The sequence below is a fragment of the Elgaria multicarinata genome, chromosome 4 (assembly GCF_023053635.1).
Source record: "Elgaria multicarinata webbii isolate HBS135686 ecotype San Diego chromosome 4, rElgMul1.1.pri, whole genome shotgun sequence".
NCBI classification, from domain to species: Eukaryota; Metazoa; Chordata; class Lepidosauria; order Squamata; family Anguidae; genus Elgaria; species Elgaria multicarinata.
The window spans coordinates 44,496,798-44,509,214 of NC_086174.1; positions in this window are offsets into that span (position 1 = coordinate 44,496,798).

Genomic DNA, 12,417 nt, shown 5'->3' on the forward strand with positions numbered 1-12,417 from the left:
ACTAATGTGCTGGGTCTATCACATAATCACCTGCTTTCTTGCTACCTCGTGAACCTCTTCTTCCTCTCCAGCGCTCATTCATTAAGTTCAGACACACAATTGAGTTTTAGATTTGATTTGGCTTTTCCCTTGTTCCCTTCGTCTCATAAATCTTTGTTACCCAAACAAAACCATTGGAGAGGTTTGACCACGGCTGAAACACCTGAAGGGTTTTATGGATTGACCTTTCCATTGCTAAATGAGTTCCATGCTCAATAGGGCAAAAGCAAAGAATGAGGCAAATGCTAAACTGTGGTGAAGCTCTCTGTTTTGGGACTATTTTCATATTTATATTGAGGGTTCATATATAAATGGATTCTTATTGAGAATAAAATGACATAGCTTGTGAACTTCACATATTTCATTCCAATTGCCAGACATTTATGAGTTTTGTTTTCAATGGGAAATGATTAAATATATCTTACTCTAGATACTTACATAAAACAAGGCAGGTTTGAAATCCCTCCAGATTCACTGCAGATTCACTCCAGTCACTGTTTGAGAAGAGTTTAGCTTCTAGATACCCTCAACTATCCACTGATTTATGTGAGTCCATTTTAAACAGCTCCAGCTACAGACAGCAAACATATTGAACCAATTCCTAATGAACTGATTACTTAGCTTAGCATTTTAACTGCCACATTTAACATCCTTTCACCCTCATGAAGATATTGAACTAAGAAAGGGATTATCGCTCCAAGGCTTACCATGACAACCTTTAAAAATTTGCCCTGGGATTTAATCAAAAGGCATAACCATAAAAAACAACAAATTAAAATGGGGAAAACAGATTCATGGTTGATTGGTGTAGAAAAAGTTGGAGGTGGTGTTGCTATGGAAGAAAAATGATTAAGATGATTGTCTATTATATTCTTTGCTTTATATTTTCTGCTATGTTCAGTTCCAAAGATGCCTTCCCCAACCAGGTTTCATCCAGATGTTTTAGACTTCAGCTCCCATCAGCCCCTAGTTGATATGGTCAGTGGTCAGGAATGCTGAAAGTTGTAGTCCAAACACCTGGAGGGCACCTGTTTGCAGATGGCTGCCTACAAGATAATTTTATTTATTCTAGCACTGTGCCAAAAGTTTTGATTATTCCATTTTCTGTATTGGGGGCGTGAAAGAGACTGGGAGAGGTGAGAATTTTGGATAATTTTCTCCTTAGGGAGAGGAACAGGGTTTCTACATACCTTTTTAACTGTAGAAAGTTTTGTGGAGTCTTCTTTCTATTTCTTTATTTTTTAAAAAACACACCAGCCCTGGCACTTGCAGGAACCCAGGAGTTCTTCCTAAATGCCTATTGGAGAGGGAGAGGTCACATGGTTTCCAATAGACATACAGGAAGAACTGCTGGGTTCCTCCAAGTACCAGGGGTGGTGTATATATATATATATATATATATATATATATATATATATATATATATATATCCCCTCAACAACCGGCTACATTTTTAAAAGGTATGCTGTCCCCCTACCCAAGGAGAAAATTCTCCAAAATTCCCCCCTCCCTGCAACAGAGGCAGAAAATACAATGCCTTTTTCGCATGGAGAGAAAAAGTTCCTGAAAATAGGGGACAGGATTCAGCACAGCACTAATTTATTCATTTTTTTATTCACATTTATATACCACCTTAGCTGCTAAAATGGATTAAGGAGAAAATGGGAATAAAAGGGAAATGTAGCCAACACAATTCTTGCATTTTTTTCCTCCTGGAAAGGTATGTCTGATCAGGAATCAGAGTCCGTTTATGTAGTAAATAAGCATATGAAGGACATATGCTAAGCCTTTCTCCTTGACGTACTTGTTTTACAACTGCAGAAAAGTGTTGTTGTTGTTGTTGTTGTTTTAATTTGAAAATATTCAGCAATGCAATCTGCCACCTATATGCAATCAGAAATAGCACAGCCCAAGAACTCTGCTATTTCACTCATCTATTCCATGCTCTCTAACTTAGGAACATAGGAAGTTGTCCCACCCTGAGCCAGACCATTGCTCCATCTAGCCCAGTATTGTCAACACTGACTGGCAGCAGCTGTCCAGGAATTTTGGCAGGACCCCTTCTTAGCCCTACCTGGAGGTGCCAAGGATCAAACCTGGTACCTTCTGTATGCAAAGCAGGTGCTCTACTTATTTATAATTCCCAAGTTATTTGATTATTCATAATGCTCATCATAAATAAATAAATTATGAATTGAAAAGGATGCATTATTTATTGTATTATATCTATCGCTTGCCTTTCAACTACAAATAGTGCTCAAGGCATCTCACAACAATACAATACAAGATGAAGTACAAAAGTATAGTTAAAATATAAAAGCAAATAAAATCATCATCATCATCATCATCATCATCATCATCATCATCATCATCATCCACCAGTTAAAATCTGATCAGGACACAGACAGTGGGTCAAGCACTCCATAAGTATCTAGTCACCTTTAAATGCACTTGCCACGTATGCTGGCCCATTCACATACCGTGGGCCCATTCAGAAGACACTTTAAACCATGGCTTTAAGCATGGTGGTTAAGCCATAAAGCCAGGCTGTGTTCATAAGGCACCTTAAACCACAGCTTTAACCATAGTGAATAAGGCTTTTTGCTTTATTCACCGTGGTTAAAGCCGTGGTTTAAGGTGTCTTCTGAATAGGGGCCAATGTGAGCATGGAACTAGTGCACCCACCAGGTTCATAGATAGCTGGTCTGCTAACATTCCACACGAATGGACCAGCACACAGAGGGAGTGCATTTAAACACAACAAAAGCCCTATTCAGGCATTCCTTTATTATGTAGGGTAAACACAACTGTGTGTATGTGGCGGGAGTGTGCTAGCCCAACCTTCTCCTCGCACATTTCAACCAGTGGTGTAGTGTTAAATTTTAAATGCAGGCCCTCATCATGAGACTCCCCATGGCCACACCCCCAAGAAGAACCCAAATGCTCAGGCAGCTATTTTGATCCATCTCAACAAACCAGGTTCTATCGGTTTTCATCTCCGCCAGGAGCAGGCCTTTTCTAAAGCTAGTCAGTCTTAATTTCCCATTCAAGACCGAGTACCCATCCACCCCACCCTGATATTTGGAATTGCACCAGTGATGGAAAATTCAACTTTTCCTGAGTTAATGTGAGGTTTGCAGCTAAGCTCAGAGGGAACAGAGACTATTGAGGGGGGTGGCTGATAATGTCAGCATCCATGCTAAGAAAAAGAAAAATGGCCAGCCCTAAATGCCCCGGCTCCACTACACCACTGTCCTCTACACATGGAGGGCAATGTTCTGAAAAGGAGAGCCTCCTGGAGGAGAAGGCTATCAATAGCTACTAGTCCTGATGCCTATGTGCTACCTTCAGTATCAGAGACAGCAAGCCTATATACACCAGTTGCTGGGGAACATGGGTGAGAGGGTGCTGTTGCAGCACATCCTACTAATGGGTCCCTGATTGACAGCTGATTGGCCACTGTGGTAACAGAGTGCTGGACCAGTTGGACCCTTGGTCTGATCCAGCAGGGCTCTTCTTCTGTTCTTATATTCTCTATCCATGGAGGCTCTCGCCATGATTTTGAACACTGGTCCTCCAGTGTCCAGATCACATGGAGAGTCTCCATGGATAGAGGAAGCCCTCCTTTTCAGAAGGTCACCCTTCATGGGTACAGCGTGACGCAAATGTGCAGAAAGGGTTGGCGATATCAAGCATCCTTCTTTGCTTATTTACTCTGCCCAGTTAAGCAATGCCTGAGCAGGGCTTACACGTGCAGGGAATGCTGATAGAAGTAAAGGCTTTACCCACTTGCTTGCATTCTGTATAAATCAACCATTGTAGAGCAGCTCTAAGGAACTGAATGTGCTTCTCAGGGGAAACCAGGTATGAGATGTGAGTGGTGCAGAATAATCTGGTTTCTCAGGCAAATTAATTTCACCAAGATATTTTACAAAGATCACTGAAATTCTGTCTGATGAAAAAAGGGGGACCATTCTGGAAGGGGGGGGGAAAGAAAAGTGTATTCATTTCCCCGTAGCACAAAAATAGCATGGTTGCCATAGCAACCGCTGATCCACCAAATATATATTTGATACTTTGATTTAGTTTTGGAAGTGAGACATGGATATCAGTGGTGACACATTAATCCAGACCATCTGCAGCAACTGAATGTAATGTAGAAGAAGGAGGGGGGAAATGTCTCGCTTGGTAATTATTAAAGAAGATACACTCCAGTAGCTGCTCATGAAGCTCACTCGCCAAGCAGATAATAAGCTTTATGAATGATCATCCCTGGAAGAGGCTGATCCAAATGCCCATTAAGGCCCCCATATTCAGTAGGCTTTGATTTGGCCTGTTCGCGGTTTCCATTTAGTGTTTTGTTTTTTAAAAAGGGCTTTCGTGTATTTGCTGTCCAGCTCAAGTTAAGCACTTTTGAACCTATTGGTTTAAGCATGTGCTTAACATTCTTCCATTGAGTATAATGATTAACTTTTGGACACCATTTAGAGTAGGGGTGGGCAATCTGAGATCTCCAGAAGTTGTTGGACTACAACTCCCATCTTCACAGACCAGGCTGGCTGGAGATGATGGGAAATGGAGTCTGACAATATCTGGGAGCAACAGCTTCCCCACTCCCGATTTGGATGGAGCTGATGAAGTGAACCTCAGGCCTGTTCTCTGGTCCAACATGCTGATTGTTGTTAGGAGCAATTAAAGTAGGCCGATGTACCAGGCATGCAAATCCTGCACTGATTGGTTTGCTTTATTTATTCAGTACATTTGTATTCCACCATTCTTCCATTATTTTATTTTACTTACAGTATTTATATACCATTCCCCTTTCAAAATTTTGGATTGGTATACAAGATAAAATACAATAAAAACAGAATAAAACACCTTAAAATAGATTTTTAAAAGAAGCAAAATGAAAAGTGAACTGTGAACCATGGCTGGTCATTAAGGAAAGGCTTAATGAACTCAAGGCAGCATACGTGCCGTTTTTAGGTGGGCTTCCATCCAGGCATTGACCAGATCCAGACTTGTTTAGCTTCAGTGGTACAGTTGCATCTTCTGGCCTCAGAATAGCAACTTTGGACCTTATCATTAATGATATCTGTTAATGATGTTATTGGAGAGGTATATATAAAAATATCCTCTTAAAATATAGTGGAGAGAGTGGTTTGGTGTGTTTGTTTTCCAGTTATGATGCAAGCTTATGCGTACTTCCCTGGCAGTAAGCCCCAGTAAACATATGGGAGAAGCCGTATCTCAATGGTAGAGCACATGCTTTGCATGCAGAATGTCCCAAGTTCAATCCCTGACATCTCCAGGTCAGTCAAGGAAAGACTCCTGCCTGAAACCCTGAAAAGCTGCTGCCATTCAGTGTCGACAATATTGGGCTAGATGGACCAAGGGACTGACTCAGTATAAGGCAGCTTCCTACGTTCCTACATTCCCATTTTTAAGTAATGCGTACGAGTGTGCTGCCCATCCCTCTCTCTCTCTCTCCTCCCTCCCTCCCTCTTTCTTTCTGTAGATGGCTGGCTGGCTGACTAAATAGATATCCAAAAGCAAGCCTTTGAGCCTTGCTGAAGAACAGGCTCCTCTTTCTCATGATAAATAGTACCATTGCTGGATTGTGCCCGAAGTTAAGACTTTAGTCTATTTCACACACAACAGAAAGTTGTGGGAAATCAGTTTTCTGATTACTGTATCTCTGTGAAACACGTTTGCAAAGAAATTTTATTCACACTGAAACTTTACATTTCTAGTATGGGTGTGCAAGGAAAATATGTTTTCTTATCCCCTTGATTCATGTTGCTTTTCGTTAAAATTATATTTGTTTTGTTATTCATTTGTTTCCATTACATTCATGTCATTACTCACCTGCATTTTGTTGTGCCGTTTTCCATTTCTTTTACTTTCCTTCCCACTCCCAGGAGCAATGAAGCTGATTTCAGTGTCCATCTGCTGGTGGCCACCATTTTATTTTCTGGCAGTGCCCAGAAGTTCATAGAATCATAGGACAGTAGAGTTGGAAGGGGCCTATAAAGCCATCGAGTCCAACCCCCTGCTCAATGCAGGAATCCACCTTAAAGCATCCCTGACAAATGGTTGTCCAGATTTTTGAATGCTTCTAGTGTGGGAGAGCCCACGACCTCCCTAGGTAACTGGTTCCACTGTCATACTGCTCTAACAGTCAGGAAGTTTTTCCTGATGTCCAGCCAGAATCTGGCTTCCTGTAACTTGAGCCCATTATTCCATGTCCTGCACTCTGGAATGATTGAGAAGGGATCCTGGCCCTCCTCTGTATGGCAACCTTTCAAGAATTTAAAGAATGCTATCATGTCTCCCCTCAATCTTCTCTTCTCCAGGCTAAGCATGCCCAGTTGTTTCAGTTTCTCCTCATAGGGCTTTATTTCTAGACCCCTGATCATCCCTGTTGCCCTCCTCTGAACACGTTCCAGCTTCTCTACATCCTTCTTGAAGTGTGGTGCCCAGTTCCATCATCCCAGGCCATTCTGAGGAGAAAAAATGGTACCCACCATAAAATGCAATAGCCCTCGATGGTGCCCATTGGTGTTTTAGTGGAATTCCCTGAAATGACGCAACATCTGGGCATGCTAGGAAAATAAAAAGGTGTCTGCTAGGACCTGGCCACCAAAGCACCTAGAACACAAAAATGAAGAAACAGGTTCTCATGATGTACAACAACAACAACATTCAAAGCTTGATGCATTTCAGCCTGTGTTCTGTCAAAGGCCTTCTTCAGTGGGCTGTAATATTAAAAATGCATTTAATTACATTTTTGGGACAACACATATAGAACTATAAAATTATTGAGGATAATATTGAGATTAATTAGGCACATTGCCACAAAGGCCCATGCCCATATTTATTTGTTTAAAAGTATTGATACTGCATGAAGGCTCTGAGTTTCATTTTCGTTCTTTGTTATTAAAAAAAAATGCACATTCTTAATTTTTAGGCACACAGTAAAAACGTCTTAAGTGTGCCCCGAAAAAAGTAATGTGTGAAGCCTCCACATTCCCTTCCAGAACCAGCTATTGACTATTCCAGAGCTGTACATCATAGGACATTATTTCTGCTTCACTTCTTGTCTTTTTTTTTAGAATGAAAGAGGCTTCTAAAAATGGCTTTATGGCAACCAGGTACAGGACATTGGTTTGCAGAAATGATCAGCCACTAAGCCAAGGGCAAGTGGAAGGTAAATCTCTAATTGGGGTTTCAGTACAGATAAACCACTGGCATCAAGAAAGGAAGGACAGAGTTGAGGAAACTGCATGCATGAGGAGGTCAGAGCAAGACTTTGAAGAAGGAGCTTTGTGATACTCAGAGCACATCATATTCCTTGCTAGCATCGGACATGATTTTTCTGCTTGGACAGACAGAATATTGATTGAATGCATGAAGCAAGTTTATTTATTTATTTTTGCATTTCTGACTGCACTCCAAATTACCAAGTCTCTGGACTTGCTGACCTTCATGGCAAAGTATAAAGCTTATCTGATTAACTAGAATTTTTATTATGTGTGTGTTAATTGGGAGGTTTTGTTGGCCAGCCAAAGTGAGGGGGAAAGCTATTTCCTTCCTTATTTGCATTAGTTAAAATTGATTTGACACATAATTACTGGTGGTGTTTATACTGCTATTTCTCCTAAATGTTCTTATGGGCTAATCAATAGGAATGTGATACTACAAAACAACAACAACCTGGTGATAATAATGGAGGGAGCAATAAATGACTGACAGTAGAGAAACAAAGTTCTGCTAGAACTATTGAGTTCTTTATTTATGTAGACAAGTGTTGATCTCTTGGGATAAGAACCTTGAAGGTTCTATCAATGACTACAAGACTTAATATTAGGGGTGTGATCTGCTTCTCCTCAGATCGGAGAAGCAGAAGCGGATCAGGGTAATCTGCCTCCGCTACAGGCGGAGGAGAAGCAGATTGTGGGAGGGGGCTGGAGAAGCATGGTGAAGAGAAGCAACCATAAGCGGATCACTTCTCTTTTCGCGGAGCGCTCCACCCGCCATTTTGGATTTTTTCGCCCATAGGATTGCATTGCAGAAAAGATTAGTGGATAACTTTTTTGTTTTTCAAGCTATCTATTTGAAACTCACTGTGCTTAGAGAGTCATGGGTGGGGGTCATTTTGAGCCTATTTTCATCACTTTGCATGCTGCAGTTTGCTATAATTTTTTAAAAAAATAGGGTAAAAAAAGAGTGAGAGGTACCTTTTTCAACCCCACAAGCCTCCAGCATACTTGCTTCCAGTGCTGCCTGTCCTCCTCTGTGCCTGCCTCGCAGGGATGGTTTGCATTACTGGCTTTGAAACAATCCTTAGCTCACTTCGTTGTGCCCCCAGAAATGTCTGCTGCATGCCTGCCTTCCCTCCTCCACCTGGGTGCTGTTGTGGTGGGGCATCTGCTGGGACTAACTTCCCCATAGATCTATGGCATCTCTGCCTGCTTCTCTGCCCACCTGGTGCCTGGGAGCTGTACTACATGATGGGCTTTGTGGTTCAACCCCACAAGCCTCCAGCATGCTTGCTCCCAGTGCTGCCTGTCCTCCTCTGTGCCCGCCTCGCAGGGATGGTTTGTGTGTGTCTTGCTTTGACTCAGTCCTTCCTGTGCTCACTTAGACTTTTTGAAGTTCCAAATAAATTTTTCAAGTGTGGAAGGAGATTCATATTTAGGTTTATCTACTCCCCAATTCATGGCATGTTCGGATGTCCTTTGAAATGGCCATAAAGAAAGAAAGCCCATTGATCTGTCTGCAGCTTTAAAAATCCCTGAGATACTGGGGTGTTGGATTTTCAAAAATCCCCCAATAATCAGGGGAGGCTTGGATTTGCTTGGGGCTTGGCATGCATGTGTATACATGGATCAGCTGTCATGGTGCCCAATTTGAGGTTTCTAACGTGAAAATTGATGGAGTTCTAGCATGGTACTTGAATTGGGGTGAGTTAAAAGGGAAAAACCCCGCCAAAAATCAGGGGATGATGGGATTTGCTTGAAACGTGCCATGAATGTGGCTCTAGATGGCATCTGTGAGGGTGCCTGCTTCAAAGTTTTTATCTGTAAAAATGTCAGAGTAAATCCCATTTCTGAAAATGGGGTGTTGGATTTTCAAAAATCCCCCAATAATCAGGGGATGCTTGGATTTGCTTGAGGCTTGGTATGCATGTGTATACCTGGATCAGCTGTCATGGTGCATAATTTGAGGTTTCTAACATGAAAATTGATAGTGATATCAAAAGGGGTGTGAATTGGGGTTAGGGGTGATGCTTTAAAGGTTAAAAACCCCACCAAAAATAAGGGGATGATGGGATTTGCTTGAAACTTGCCATGAATGTGGATCTAGATCGCATCTGTGAGGGTGCCAGCTTCAAAGTTTTTATCTGTAAAAATGTCGGAGTAAATCCCATTTCTGAAAATGGGGTGTCGGATTTTCAAAAATTCCCCCCAAATCAGAGGATTCTTGGAATTGCTTGAGGCTTGGCATGCATGTGTATACATGGATAAGCTATCATGGTGCCCAGTTTGAGGTTTCTAATATTAACAGAAAAAATGTTGTAGGCGTTTTTGGATTTCAATGCAAGTCTATGGGGGGGAAAGCGGAGCTCCGATCCGGATCCGGATCTTCGCAGTGAAGCAGAGCGGACCATAGGTGGATCGGAGCGGAGTGCATCAGACCCATTCTGGAAGTTGCAAATCTGGAAGAGAAGCAGATCGGGGGGTCCGTGCACATCCCTACTTAATATTACCTCCAGTATCAGAAACTGTGGGCATGTCTACATCAGCCTTTTCCCCAAGGGCCATTCCTAGATCATTCCTGTGTGTCCAACTGATGCACAGGAGATCCCACAGGCAACCAGGGATGACCCCCTCCATTTTTGCAAGATAACTGGTTGCCCAGTTATCCCAATTTACCCCGTGGTCCCAGGACCATCCCAAGGACTTCAGGAGGTGTGGGGCCTGGTTCCAGCTTCTCCCTTCTTCCGTGCAAGTAGTGGGGCTCTTACAACGGGCACACAGCTGCACAGGGCAGTTCATGCCCATTGGGGGTGGGTGGGTGTAACATTTTAAAGACATTTTTAAAGTACATGCGCTGGAGCAAAATTGCGCTCTGTCTCCACTCCAGGGGGGAAATGGCATTTGCAATGTCCCTCTTCCCTTCCAGGATGTTGCGCAGCCATCAAGACACTGGGGGAGGATCGCAGAAACAGGTAAATCCATGATCCTCCCCTCTCCCTCCCTCAGGTGTAGACATGCCCTTTATGTCATTTGCTGGGGAACATGAGCAAGAAGGTACTATAATTGTCCTCATGTTCTGCTTCCAGAGGTATCTGGTTAGCCACTGTGTGAACAGAGTATTAGACTTTTTAAGCTTGGCCTTTGGTCTGATTTGATGTGGCTCTCCTTATGTTCTAATGCTAAACTCTGGATCCTGACTGCATAAAGAAGCCCTAAGAGGATCCACTAATGAAACAATATATTTCCCATGCCATCTATGGGTCCAAAGCTACCAGTTATACAGAACTGTCATCTGCACCTTCTTCCTAGAAGGCTGTGTAATCAAACTGTGGAATTTGCTACTGCATAGTGATGACCACCAACTTGGGCAGCTTTACAAATTCATGGAGGAGAAAGCTATCAGTGGCTACTAGTCCTGATGGCTATATATTACCTCCAGATTCAGAGGCCTTTGTATACCAGTTGCTAAGAAACAGAAATGGGATGGTGCTATTGTGGTCGTGTCCACCTTGTGGCCTTCCCATAAACATCTGGTCAGCTCCTCTGGGAATATGACTGACCTAGACAGCCTTTTGCTCTGACCAAGCAGAGTTCTTCTTTTGTTCCCGAAGTGTAGGAATGGTTTGTGGGTGTGATTGACAATACACTATGGTAAATGAGGGATTCAGAAACCCTCTCCCCAAAATAGGTTCAGCACTTGCATAGCTCCTGTAGAGTTCTTGCTGGCTCCGACTGAAACTCAGAATCGATTCACAATCTCACTGGAATCAGAACCACCAGCCTCTACTGCAGCCATCCATCCATCTATCTATAACCAGGCGACCTTGAATGACTTGGAATCATGTACAGGATTACTTTACTTAATACAGTAAATATTAGATCACTTGCCTTCCGTTGTTGTTGTTGTTGTTGGGATAGGCCAGGCTACATGTGTAAATAGGTTTGCCCTTGTAACATTTGGATATGGAGAGAGCGGAGCTTTTATAGCTATCATTGACGATAGGCTGTGTGTGAGAGAAAGGGATTCATACCCAGTATTGTTAGTGAGATGATAACGATCTCCCCCCAAAGTGTGCAAGATGCTGCTTTGCAGCGCAGTTGCATTTGAAACCCACCATATGAAAATAAAAGCCAGGCTTTAAGGGAAAAAATGCCTCCCTGTTTTAAGTACCACCAAAGTGCTGTGTCTTATGGTGAGGTTTTAAAGCACCAGATGGTGTCCATCGAGAAAGAAACCATGAAGAGCATTGTCAGATTTCTTCAATATGTTAGGGATTTATTTATTTATTTATTTATTTATTACATTTTTATACCGCCAAATAGCCGGAGCTCTCTGGGCGGTTCACAACAATTACAAACATTCAAAGTATAAAACAACAGTATAAAACCATAATATAAAATACAATATAAAAGCTCAACCAGATAAAAACAAGAGCAATGCAAAATTACAAATTTAAAACACCAAGTTAAAATTTATTTATAGACTGTTAAAATGCTGGGAGAATAAAAAGGTCTTCACCTGGCGTCTAAAAGCATATAATGTAGGTGCCAAGCGAACCTCCTTAGGGAGCTCATTCCACAGCTGGGGTGCCACAGCAGAGAAGGCCCTCCTCCTGGTAGCCACCTGCCTCACTTCCTTTGGCAGGGGCTCGCTGAGAAGAACCCCTGAGGATGACCTTAGTGTCCGGGCAGATACATATGGGAGGAGGCGTTCCTTCAGATAACCTGGCCCCAAGCCATTTAGGGCTTTAAATGTTAATACCAGCACTTTGAATCGGGCCCGGACCTGGACTGGCAGCCAATGAAGCTGGAAAAGGACTGGCGTAATGTGGTCTAGTCGGCCAGTCCCTGTTAGTAAGCGTGCTGTCCTGTTTTGTACCAGTTGAAGTTTCCAGACCGTTTTCAAAGGCAGCCCCACGTATAACGCATTGCAGTAATCCAAACGAGAGGTTATCAGAGCATGGATAACTGTAGCCAGGCTATCTCTGTAAAGATAAGGGCGCAGCTGGTATAGCAGCCTAAGCTGGTAAAAGGTGCTCTTTGCCACTGAGTTCACCTGTGCCTCAAGTGACAGTTCTGGATCCAAGAGCACCCCCAAACTATGGACCCGATCCTT